General features: G+C 45.9%; 1 long non-coding RNA gene across 1 annotated transcript; it reads right to left on the bottom strand.

Moving 5' to 3' along the window:
• Window positions 1–3,912: 3,912 nt before the first annotated feature.
• Window positions 3,913–12,537, bottom strand: LOC106149021. The gene is made up of 3 exons (XR_001234924.1): window positions 12,443–12,537; window positions 6,755–6,902; window positions 3,913–6,133 (listed from the first exon to the last, which is right to left on the bottom strand). It is a non-coding gene; the product is annotated as an uncharacterized LOC106149021 (long non-coding RNA).
• Between the last annotated feature and the right edge of the window lie 711 nt (window positions 12,538–13,248).

Here is a 13,248-nt window from a genome sequence, read left to right as displayed (position 1 = left end):
AGATAAGCCATGCTGGAGGAGAGGGAGGGTAAGTATTTGTTTCTTTGTGTTGTTAAATTCTGTGGGATGGCTCAGCAATCTAGCACTATTTTGTTAGATCTCCTGGACACTTCCTCAGATCTGGTCTTGATTAAAATCCAGATGACCCACTGTGTCCTGGCCACTCTGCTTAACATTTCTTCAGAATCTAAATTTTCTAATCGCATTTTGCTGCTCTGCAACATAGGAAGCATCAACCCTTGTCCTAGATGAGGAAACTGGCTTCAGGGCTCAAGACCCAAGCTCAGATCCTATAATTCCTAAAGTGCAAGGCCTGCATTCAGAACCACAGTTTCATAAAGCGTGATGCCTATAGACAGCTTGGCAAACCCAGTGTACTGTGAGAAACACCATCCTACACAATGCTCGTGTTGGATCTAACGCACAGGCAACAGAGCCAGTGAAATACCGCAGAGCAAGGCATGTCTCCTGTATGTGCAGAGAGGTCCAAGTTGCTTTACCTTGGTTTTCTTTATTGTTTCCTTTTGTTTTTCCTAACTGCAACAGTTATGTAGTACAAAGAGAGTAAAGAAAAACAGGAACCAAGAGGAGAGATATTAAAATGAGAAGATTTAATTTAGAGTTTGAGAAGTGTAAAGAGTGAGTAATTTGCTATTATTGTCACCTAACATGTACTAAGCATTTACTATCCAACCTATGAGCTGTTACTGTTTTTGTAAGGCTTCTGGCACCCACACATTCTTACCTGGATCTTTAGACATGGAGAGAGGAGATTCCAGAGCTCCACAACAGAGATTTTAGGAACATTTTACCTGGGAGAGCATTTCTCTGCTAAAAGACCCAACAGTTTCATCAGATTATTAAAGAGATCTGTGAGCCAAAAATTATTAAAAGAATCCAAACTTTCAGCTTCAGATTACACTCTTAGGGGGTCCAGTCCCTGTCCCCACCATGCACCCCACTGAGTCCCCTGTCTGTTCTCGCTTTAGGTCGTCAGACACAAATATGCTGTCCCTGACACTCAGCCTCTCTGGGGATGTCCCTGGCGTCTCAAACCCATGCCTGGATGTGTCACGCACAACTGCCTCTCCTCCGCACTTCATGTACCCTTCGGTGACCTTGCTGCTCCCTTGTCACCCATCCTGGAAGGATGTAGTCATCCTATTTTCCCCTCTGTTCTTCTTTCAATTAAGCACCAGCCCCTGCTAATTACACCTCCCAAGGTGCTGCATTCCCCACCTCCTTCGCTGTGCCTTGACTTTATAGCCACGCCCACACTGGTCTCTAAATTCCCCTCCACACATCCCCTCACCTGGCTCACCAAAGGCACGAAACCACACAGACCAAGGACTGTAGCAGTTCAGCCTCCGGTTCTCCCTCTTTCCTCTCACACTGTTTGATTTTGTCACCCACTTATTCCATCTCCCTCACTCCTGCCGCCACCTTTCAACAAATTCCTGTCCAAGCTATAGTCCTTTGTCCTCCCTTGGAGTCCTGCTGATCAGCCAAGGGTGGATCCGGTGCTGCTCTGAAGAGCGTTTAATCCAGAGCAGCAGTTCTCAAGCTTGAGCATGGCCAGACACACCTGGAAGACGTGCTAGAAGGCAGGTTGCTGACCCAGGCTCTGACTCAGCAGAGCTTGGCGTAGGCCCTGGTGAGGTGACCAGGTCAGACAGTCAGCACCTGGGGTGGAGCCGCATGTTTGCCAAACTAGCTCAAGTCCTGGGTCAGCTGTGCTGCAGAGAGCCCCAGCCGAGATGGCTGGTCAGCATGGTGTCCAGTGGCAGCCAGGTCCCTCCAACTGTAGCCACTCGGGCAGGAAGCCTAGCGACCCTAGCAGGCAGGGAACACTAGGACGATCTGGACATGTTTACTTCCTACAGCTAAGAGCAGTACCAGATGGAACAACTATTTGATACTACAAGTAATATAAATGTGAGGGTGTAGAAAAGTAGTCTCACGGTTATTTGGAAAGTTAAAGTCCTATTTACAAAGATAAAACAGTCCTTCCAAATTGTACAATATAAAAAGAAATGTGTTGGGAGTACATTGTTCCATCCTGAGGTAAACGTATCCAAGAGCAGATTAGCTACTGACAGCTAAATGTGCAGGTGTGGTCCTTAACAAGGACCTCCTTGTTACGCAGCATTGCAGAAGGGTCCTGACAGCAACAGAAACCCACTTTGCCTTAATGCCTGATTCCCACCCCCTGATTATGTCTCTCCTAGTCCAGGGAGGCCTGGGGAACAGGCAGGTTGCATCCCTCTCACTGATAACTTCCCTTTGACCCCAGAGAACTGTAGGAGCACAAACAATCAAAATAGAGCTTCTCCCCACCCTCCATGTCAAGACACTCCTTTTGTTAGCATTGATTAAATCAAATTGTCTTCAGTACATTTCAGATGATGTAGCATATTCCAGACGTTACCTTCTCATTCGTGTGAATGACTATGTAGTTCAGTGTCTGGCGCCTGGTGAGGGTTAAACATCTCGGACACCGCTTCTTCCTGGGAGCCCTGCTTGTCGTTTACCCTCTCAGACATGGGTTAGGAATGAGCCCCAGCACCTTCTCTCCCAGCAGTGTTTCTGCCAGATTTCTCTTCACCTGAGCTAGGGTTGCCAACCAGGGCTCTCTCTGCGTGCTTGAGGTCTTCCAGCTCTCCTGGGTGTGGTAACTTATTTCCTGAACCCCTTGTACACAAGGCAAACCTGAAGAAGCAGGCTGCAGGGGTTTACAGGGTTTAGCCATGCCTTTATAATAACGGACAAGAATTAGAGCTGTGGTGAAGGACGTTTCTGCTTTGCGTCCTTGTTGAACACTGCACACGTGGACTCTGCTTTCTAATGACCAGAGTCCACCTAATGATTTACCTTTTTTCAGGCTCTCTCAGTAGCAGAAATGGGTGGCTGTATACATATAAACTTACTGAGAGACTGACCCAAGATTCCCAACAGCTCACGACTTTAATCGCGCTCTCCCCTGGCCCCCAAGTTCCTCTCCAGGGCAGACTGGAGCCCAGCTCCTTCCGCAGAGCCGGGGAGAGGAGGAGTCAGAGGAAAGGCGTTGGCTGCCCGGACGAGCCAGAGCCGTGGGGTCCACCCAGCTGCATTCTGGTGATCCAGAGACTGTTGCAAGCATTTGGCATTTACATGACAGAAGAGAAATGTTTCTCTTGCCTTTCTGCTTGGTCCAAGAACTTCTTGCTTACAAAGGCTCATCCTCCTGTAAGTCAGGGTCTCAAATGATCTAAATTTTACACGGACATTCCTTCATAAATAAAACCCCCTTATTTTCTCCTTTAATGTTAACTTGTTTTGCAGTCAGGATTTCTCCTTCAAATTCTCTTAGATTATAAACACATTTAAATTAGAAAGAAGATGTAGAGTACTCCCAAAGAAGCAAAGATAGGCAGTTTAAAGTTCTTAAAGATATGTGAGTATTTTATGTGGACACCATGTAGACAAAATATTAAACTGGTTTTAAAAATGATATTGTTGACAATCTACTGACTTAGCAGCAAAGCGTGTTAATAGTAGGCTATTATTCTCATAGTCCAATATTCCAATAATACTTAATATTTTATAGTTATTATTCATTAAAATCCCCAATAACTGTGAGATAGGCATTAATACTTCCAAGTTTCCTATAAGAAACTACTGCTCAGATGGTAAGTGATGAGGTGAGGTCCATAGTCACCTAGAAATAGCAGAAACAAGTTACACGGGAATCAGTTCTGTAGTGGCAGTGAGTGTTAGCAGAGTATGGTCCAGAATATAAGACAGACATACAGTATGATATGTAATGTATGTTAAGGCATGTGGAACCTGAACATAGATTACTGCACAGCTAATAACTCTCTCCCTATCCTCTTATTCCTGCCTTCAGTGGTCAACGTCATCCTCCAACATTCACTGATTGGAGTCAAAAGCTTGACTCTTAGTATCACAAAGGAGCCAGTTTTGCTAAGTATGAATTTCCCATTGATACAGAGCATAAAAAGAGAAAAGCACTGTTAGTATTTGAGAGATATTTTTAAAAAGAAGAAAAAAACAGATTATTCTCCACAGCTCAGAGCAGAGCAGACATAGTGTTTGTGGCTGTCATAAATTACATCCTAGCAAGGAAGCGCTTGTTCCTTGTTCTTCCTGTAGGAAAAAAAAAGCAAACCCAAGGTCTGCTGAGTCATTTCTTGGTCCTCCCATATCCTGGCAGTGGTGATCTGCTGAGTAGTAAGTGCTGCCCGCTGCCCTCGCTGAGTGTCTTCTACGTGCCCGTGGTTGTTCCCAGAGACACACTGCTCTCCACAAGCACCTCGCAGGCAGGTATCGTGCCGGCAGAAGCACCCCGCCCATAGGAGTGAGGCATCTGAAGCACGGCCCACCCAGCAAGGGAGAGTACTGAAATGTGAGCTCCTGATTCCCAGTCTACTGCGAGAGTCCCAAACAACTTCCTGTAGCTCCATGGACTGGAAGCCTGTAATATCACTCTTGCACAATTTCAAATGCTGAGAATTGAAAAGGAAAGCAAGCGCTAGCAGAGAGTGTTCTGAGCAGGCTGGATAGAGGTAGGGCCGTGAGCTGGAGACCTTTCTGCCAGCAGAAGGTGGCTGGATATAACACTGCTGCTGACCTGGCCCATCTCACACACCATCCTTGCCTCAACCGTACTTTCCCTCTCCCCCACAGTGACCCCCTCTCCAGTTTACATTGCCAGGTGTCACCCACTCTGCCTACTGATCCCTTTTTCCTTCTTTCTATCACAAAATGAAATTGTATATCCATAGATGCTTGTATTCGAATGTATTCATGAAGGGATGAATGCGAGTATAGATGGCGTTTGAGAGGGTGAAAGAAAGGAGTTTTGTTATATTTCGCTACTTTTCAGGAATATGAAATTCTAGGTAGTTGCACTTAAGGTTCTGGCTGATAGGAGATGCCCTCTCTTATGCTGTGGAAGGAAAAGTCCAAATGCAGACTGAGTGCTTATGAGCGAGTGAAACCACATAACTCACAGGAGGGGAAGTCTGCAGAGCAGAGACCTCAAGAGCTCGAAGTCGTAAAGCAAAAAAGTGAGATCAGATCCCTCTGTGAGCCACCACCCACCTTTCATATCACCACTTGTTTTCGGCATTACTGGACTCGCATTTTTTCTTTAGTTCTTGCTTCTCCTGCTTTATTGAAGACATGGTCTTCCAATCCACGCTGCCAGTCACACAGGCTTCTCCTAATACTCGGCCTTGCTGTGGCCTTCGACAACCCTTACACTACCCCAATCTTATCTTTAAGGAACCCTCTGCAATACCCATGATGATAGTAGGGCAACCCTTTCTTCCCCTGCAAAGCTGATCTTGTACTCTTTGTCCCTATACTTTTACAGTACTTTCCATTGACACAATATCTCTTAAATTCAATTGGAGCACAAAAATAAACTCATGGTGATCATTCAAATATGGTTCCCCCAAGACAGGGGTAACCTGCAAAGCCTGTCCTAAGTGCTCTGGAATGAGAGCTTACATGGAACAATGAGAACTTTTGAATCAACCAAGTAACCCTGGATTCGACCTCTACTGAGAAAAGTATAAAACATTTAACTGTTCTGGTTTCATTATGTTTAGCTATAAAAGGGTGAAGAAGAGGATGAAGGTAACGCATCCTTTAGAGTTTTTTAGGATTCAAGATGAATTGTGCAGAAATCTACCAAGCACAGAGCAGAAGCTTAGTAGGTAAAAACTATCATTATGAATGTATTTGACCCACATAGCAGTTATATAACAAAGCAAAAAACAGATTTTAGTTTTCACTTTTTTCAACCAGGCACCTAAGCCTCCCTCCCAAGCCCCTAAGAGTAAACCCCCGCTCACCCTTCCCCATAGCTGGCACTGCTGTTCTATCACCGTGCATGGAGAGCTCATTTTCACAAGCCTGCCCCTGTCTTCTAGACTAGCATCTTCCTGAGAACAAAGCGCACACTTGCCATCGTGTTTCCCATGTCTGATGCTTTGCAGGGACAGTGTTTGATAGTTGACTCTAAGTGTCAACGGGGCTGGGCCGTGGGGTGCCCCAGGTTGGCCATTGTTCTGCCGTTGTTCTGCAGGTGTCTGTGCAGTGTTTGGGACGAGATGCATGTCTGAACCTAGGATGTGGAGAAAAGAGATTGCCCTCTCTCCTATGTGTTGGCTTCATCCAAGTAGTTGAATTGAATTGAATAAAAAAACCGTAAGAGAGAAGCCCTCCTGTCTGGAGTACATGCTGGAACACTGATCTTTTCCCACCCTCTAGATTCTTCCTGAAAAGTCAGGTTTTCCCTGGGTCTGCAAACTGCCAGTGTGAGGACTGTCTTCTGTCCTCAAGCCTTTGAAGTCGGACCATCCCCTCTCCTGGGTCTCCAGCGTGCAGGCATAGAAGTGGGGCTGTCTCTGCCTTGGTAATGATGTTAACCAACTTCACATCGTAAATCTCTTTCTTTTCTTTATTCTCCTGAGCCCACAGACAGCCTTGATGATATGATATTACACAAGTGATTAATACTTGCTGAACTTAGTGATCTTTCAAAATGGAAAATCTTTACAACAGCACTTTTCAAATTTGCTTTTGTCTTTCTGCCTTTTGAAAAACAAGAGAGTTTTGACATTTCAAAAGCCTCCAGACAAAAGTCTCCCAAAACCCGACTGCGGAGCAGGCTTCAGTGAGCGAGCCCACCCCCACAGCCCGCACCCTCCAGAGGGACAGCTCTGGGTGCACTTTGCACACTCACCTCAGATGAATTGGTGTAGGGTTTCAGCCTTTGATCCTCAAATCAGTTTCTGATGGAGAAACGCACTCTAGTTTGACTAAGAGGAGCTGAAATATCGAAATGACTTTTTGGACATTAAACAGCTGTTTTTAAAAATTCCATGATTCCACTGCAAATGAATAAGACACATGTGGATTAAATTTTCTTAAAATACATGAGGTTTAAAAAAAAAATGAAAGCAACCTGGTTTAGGTTTGATTGACTGAGGAACGTTAGCAGCCAGTGCCTGTCGGTCCTGTGAGTCTCCGCCTGGGCATTTCCTGCTCCAAAAAGCTTTGCCCTCCTGACCTCGGCAGGGAGAAGAGTGATGTCAAGCACAAGAATGACGGGGAAAGCCAGTTCTGGAGAAGCTGTTTCTTAAATTTAATAAACCCTGAACTGATCACCATGCACTGCTCCAAGTTTCTTTTGGAGACGCTCATACCAACAAGATACTGGGCTGTTTTCAAATGACTCTAAAATTGTCTTTTGAAACACGATATCACTGAAATGTGGATCTTTATTCTTAAGTATAATATTCCTACAGTTATGAATTGTTTGATCCTTTATTTTCAAGGGTAATTATTTCACTCTGTTGGGAAGAATCTATAATTTCTTTCTGAGCATGAGATACTTTCTAAGAGAGAAAAGGTGCAGTCCCGTGGTGCGGGGAAGCAGTGAGTGGCCCCTGACCGGCCATTTCTGGGCGCTTCCTTCTGCACCCACTGGGGGCTGTGACGCTAGAGACAGGAGAGCTTGCCTGGTCCCCCTCAGAGGCAGGGCTCGTGCTGCTGACACTGACTGTGCTTTTCCTCTCACTGTTGTTTACTGCTCTGAGCTGGGCTTTCCTCTGCATGGAGCCGTGACTGTCAGGCACAGGGGACGACAGAGATGAGCTATGCGTTTGTTTCTCCTAAGGGCTCAGTCATTAGTCCATGTGAAGACTGTTTGAGAGAGGTCACATCTATCAGGTGACCAGGAGACACAGAGAGTCCCAGGCCACATAGGATGGTAGGATAGCCACCAAGGCTACCGCGGTCTGCACAGGACATCCCGTGGTTGGTTGAGGCAGGAACGGATGCTCCTAAAGCTCCTGCCCAACAGAAAGGATGGGCTTCAATAAACCTGTCCTGAGAGTCACGAAAGAGAAAGACAGAATCTGTGGGCGGAACTGTGTGTGAGAGTCACTGCTGCACTATGATCAACACTGGCCAGGCACCCGGTGAGCAGAAGTGAAGGTAAAGGTGAAGGCGAACGCTCGGGGCCTGTTGGATATAGAGTCCAAGCTGTGACCCATTGCTGCACCAAGCTGGCAGCTTAGGAGCACGACAATGTGTGGTCTTTCTCTCTCTCTGCTTCTCTCTCTCCTCTCCTCCTCTGTATTTATAGACACACGTAGAACTGGTCCAAACAATAACCACCACAGAATCTTTAAGAAGAGGCTATGTCTGGTGTTTCCGGGTGGAGTTAGAAGAAAAACAGTATGTGAAGGAGAAGAGAAATGGAAGAGCTTCCCGAGCACCGCATGCTCCTGCTGCTGTCCGTGCTTCACGTGAGCAGAGCCCGAGCGCGGGGGCGGTTCCAAGGACAAACACGGGCAGCCGTGGCTCTCGGGGCCTTCGGGGAAGAGGGGGCCACAGTTCTCATTGTCATCTCCTCCGCCCTGGACAGTGTCCCTCACCTGCGTGCAGAAACGCTTCTCAAGTGGCAAGCGGTGGATTTCTCTTTTCCCAGTTCATCCCAGACTAGTAGTTTTATAAAATGCAATGAAAATAAATTAGCAGAAAAATGAAACAACAGACACTCTCAAAATAAAGTATTAAGCCTTTACAATGAAAGTCATCAAACAAAAGGTGAAATTTTAGTAAATAAGCAAAGTCTAAAATGGCTAAAACATACAATAAATGTGAATATTCGCTGGAAGTGTGCACATAGATAACTGCCATTATACTCATAACTGTGTTGATTCATTGCTACAACCAAACACAGATTATTAGTGAAACAATCACTCCAACAATAACCACTCCTATTTAGAGCTGTTAAACAAATGTGCATTGATATTTAGTTTTTAACACTGTAAAAACTTTTTTTGCTTATTAATTTATCTAATCTAGGTCAGCGTGAGGACAACTTCACTTGCAGAGGGTAATACGTCTTTAACTGTTTCTGTGTAGTTTTAATTCCATCTCTAGTGCAGATAACATCTCAGATGCATGCTGATGGGAAAGAAAGGGCCTTTCTCCACTGCATAGCTTTTCATTTATAATGAGTCCAAAGACAACAAGGGACATTGTATTATTAAACTTCACAGTTATTCTTTCATCAGTAGCCAGTTACAGGAATGCTTCCTGTAACATCACGGTTAGATCTAAATTATCTTTCAATGAAAGAAAGGGATTCTGGATTTTATACCTAGTTCGCTGAAAGTTGACCAGTCCACCTGGAAATGTCACATTTGTGCCTGGGACTTCTCAGGGCTCCCATCCTGGGCCAGGGGTGGCGGTCCGCGCTGTGACTGAGCAGTTAGTTCTCTAACACCCGAGACACTTGCAGCCATGCCATTTGCTGTCTGTTTCCGACAGCTCCTCTGGATGCTTGTCCTTCTCTTTTGCAGAGAGGAAGTGAACAATGTGTAGCTGGCTGGGTCCCACAAGTCAGGGTCTGGAGACTCCTGATGTAGATCCCAGTCTGCGCCCCCGCCTCCCATTCCCCACGTCATCCTGTGATTTCCTTCCTTAGTCAACCTTGGGTTTGTTACATCACAACTGCTTGTTAACTCTTTCACGTCTGTTTTCTGTGCTGTATGTGTCCACCGGAGCAGAGACGATGTTCCTCTTGTCACAGTTATGTTCCCACTGCCTAAGGAACCAGGTGAGTATTTGTAGGATGGTCAACTAGGACTTGTTTTAAACACACACACAGAGGCCAGCCATGGTGCAGGAGAAGAGGAAGGACGTGTTCCTCCTTTGCCTCCTGCCAGGAACTTTCTCTCCTTTCACCCTCACACTAAACCAGGGTGCAGAAGTGATTCTCCCTGTTTTGCAGATGAGGGGTTGAAGGGCAGAGAGGTTAAGAAACATGCATGAGGTCACAAAGCAGGAAAGGGCTGAGTCGGAATTTGAAGTGTTTTGGCTCCAACCCTGACAGCATTTGCTAAATGAGCGCATGTGTGTGAGAATGGTGCAGGAGAAGGGTAAGGAGGAAAGCACAGGGGCCAGCAAAGCATGATGTGTAAGTTTGATTCTGGCAGGTTGAATTTTGCACGTGAGGCCAGAATTGGGGTAAAAGTTTTGAGATGAGCACAAGGGCTTGCAGCTGGGACGGCACTGGTGTCTATAACTAACGTTAAAGCTGGTCCACAGCCCCAGGGCAACGTTCGTCATGGAATGCTCACACACTAGCCACAAGGCACAGCTGACACTGCTCAGGACCCTGCAACCTGTGCTGGCCCCACAAAACAGTGCTCCAGTCACCTGGATCTCCATCAAATCCAGCCTTTAGCAGGGTATGCTGGTGCACTCTTGTAATCCCAGCACTCAGGAGGCTGAGGCAGGAGGATGCTTCGAGTTTGAGGCAGCCTGAGCTACATAGTGAGTTCAAGGCCAGCCTAGACTACATAGTGAGATCCTGTCTCAAAAACCAACCAAACAAAAGATAAATAAATAAATAAAACCAACACTTGGGTCATGTAGGTAGCAGCTGTCTGAAATGGATATTTGTACTCATGCTCCTAGAGACACCACTGCAGACCTGAGGCAGCTGTGGGGTTGGGGGGCTCCAGCTGTCAGCAGCTAATGATCCCTGACCGACAACCTCCCTGGCAGCTGAGCTGGGTCAAGGTGCTGGCAGGATGCGGCTCCGTGGTGAACGGGCCCTTGGGCGCAGACACAGTGGGTGCAGCTTGGGAGCCTGGCAGGTCCAAGTGGAAGGAGGAGGACAGCCAAAGGGTCCCGGCACCCTTCTCTTGTGAGGCAGAGTCTTTCTCCCTTGCAGGAGCAGCTAATGCACAGAGCAGAGCAAGAGCTGAAACAGGAAGCAGCGGGTCAGGAGCCCCAAGGAGAAGCCAAGGAGGGCACAGAGAGGTGAGGACGGGGTGAGCCTGCAGGGGCGCCCAGCCACGTTCTGCTGTCAGAAGCCCAGGAGCCACGCTGGGTGGAGATCAGGGTAGCAGGCCCAGCAAGCCCCAGAGAGCCGGGGAGGGAGGGAGGGAGAGAGAAAGGGTTTCCTTGGGAAGCTGGATTCCCTCTCACCTTTCTTTGATGCTGCCTTCAAAGAATGCAGAGGCCAAAAGATCCCCAAGATAAGTTAGGAATGTGTGTGCTTCCTAAAGGCACTTTCCTGGGGTCTCCTGGCCATCTGCTGCCCCCAGGGCAATGCCCGTTCTCAACATGTGAGTCTGAGCATCTTTCCCAAGGAGAGAAGACTCCACACTTGCACACTCCTCAGTGATAGCTACGCCGCTAAATCACAAATATGAGGCCATGGCTTGATTTCCATATAGTTAATGTAAGAGAAACTTCACATTTAAATTCATCAAAAAGCAGTATCTATGCAGTGCATAAAATTACAACTTCTTTTTATCTTGGAGTGCAACAGAGCAATAACCAGAAAAAAAGTCTCTTTTTGTGTTATTTTTTTATCATACAAATGAAGCATTTCTTCAAAAACTGACATAGTACATCTGTGGGGCATGGAATAGTTAAAGGTGATTCTAGAATTTTATTAATTTCTGTTGCTTCAAGAGGATTTTATATTTGGAATGTTTAGAGAATATATAAAAGATATTTGTCAAATGTTTCTGATTTTTTTGTTCTTTATTTTTTGAGACAGGTTCTCATTTCAGGCTGGCCTTGAAATGGTGGCAATCCTCCTGCCTCAGCATCCCGAATGCTGGGATTACAGGCACGCACCAGCACCGTAGGCTGGACTTTGTTTTTCACGTCTACAGAAATAGAATACTGTCATTAATGTATTCAAACCCTTTCTCTCTGCCAGGACAGCCGGTACGTACTTCGCCGTTGTTCAGCATCCTGTTTGTTGCCGGCCTCCGTATGGACCAGGGCACGGTGCAGGCCACATCCTGTGAGAAGCATTTTCTTCTAGCTTCACAGCAGGTCTGTGCATGCACTGCCGAGTTTTCTCCAAGGAGCTTAAACAATTAGCCATGGCACTTTTTTGAAGTTCATGAAAGTCTTTTCACTTTTCAAAGACTTCTCAGCAGAGGAGCAGTGGAGGCTGGAATATTCACAGAATCATTTACCTGGCAGACGGGCACAATAACTTCTCCATTGTTTATTAACCTTTGTGCCACTTAACAGCTTCACTGGAGAGGAGAAGCGAAGGAGAAAACACAGAGGCCGGGATCGCATTTGATCTTCCTTCATTTTCCTGGAGCCAAGTGAGGAAAGCCTATGTCCGTAAGGGCTCAGACAATACAAAAGAACCTGAGTGTCTATATCCTTAAAAATATTTTTCCATCGCGAATCTCAGAAATGTCTCCTATGTGGATCAACCTCCTCAAGTCCCTTCACTGGCTGCTATGCAAGGACAACCTTTTCCAAAGCCCCAGTATTGGCTACTAAAAAAGTAAATAATTCCTTCAGGAAATTGTAAGATTTAGAAAAGAGTTTGGGGAGGTCGTGAGGCTGAGACCAAAGGCTCCTTACTTACACGGTTCTCGAGGCTCCACACAAACTCTGCTCCCAGCTCCTTGGCTGCCGGTCCTGGTCCTCCAAACGAGAAGCCGCAGACCTGCTATGAGAGGAAATAAGTCATCATCACTCTAAAATTAAAGTGCCTATTCCTGCTTTACAGTTTATCAGATGTTCGGTCCGGATACTGATTGTTTTAAAACTTTGTCTAAACATAGTTTATTTCCTACAGGAATGTTCGCAAACCAAACATTTGCTTCTAGTGACAACATCCTAAAATTTTATTAACATAGCAAAGGTAAATGAATGGCGCTAGTCAGCGCATTTCCCAGGAAAGAACATGATTTGTGCTTTTTACTGTAAATTTTAATTATCAGCCACTAAGTGTTGAGCCCTTGGGAGTGGGACACACTACCCTCCCCGAAAATTACCTTTTCTCCTACTTCTTGGTTTGATTGTTTATGTGTCAGTGAACAAAACTCACAAACTTGGTTCAACAAATTCTGCTTCAGCTGTTCTTTGGGAATCCTGTCCCTGCTTCGGTCTTCACAGTGAAAAACAACCTTTAGTGATGGAACCTGGTTAAGCCATGATGTTTATTTCCTCAAGGTTGTTTTCATGTGTGCACTGAAAAGGAATCCGCTTTTCTGCACTGAAGACTTTGCGTCTGGGGATTACAGCAGCTTTGCTCCATGTTTTCCTCCTTTAAGTTCCCCTTATTTTCAGCCTCTTCCTGAAGGAAGAATAACGACCTGACTGGAATTTATTTTCAGCACATAACCAGATTTTCTTTTGAAGAAGCTCAAAATAACACAGGAAATTCAG

Source organism: Chinchilla lanigera, unplaced genomic scaffold (assembly GCF_000276665.1).
Source record: "Chinchilla lanigera isolate Chin_1 unplaced genomic scaffold, ChiLan1.0 scaffold00035, whole genome shotgun sequence".
In the NCBI taxonomy this organism is placed as follows: Eukaryota; Metazoa; Chordata; class Mammalia; order Rodentia; family Chinchillidae; genus Chinchilla; species Chinchilla lanigera.
The sequence above is the reverse complement of the archived record's forward strand: the minus strand, read 5'-3'. Positions and strand labels throughout refer to the sequence as shown.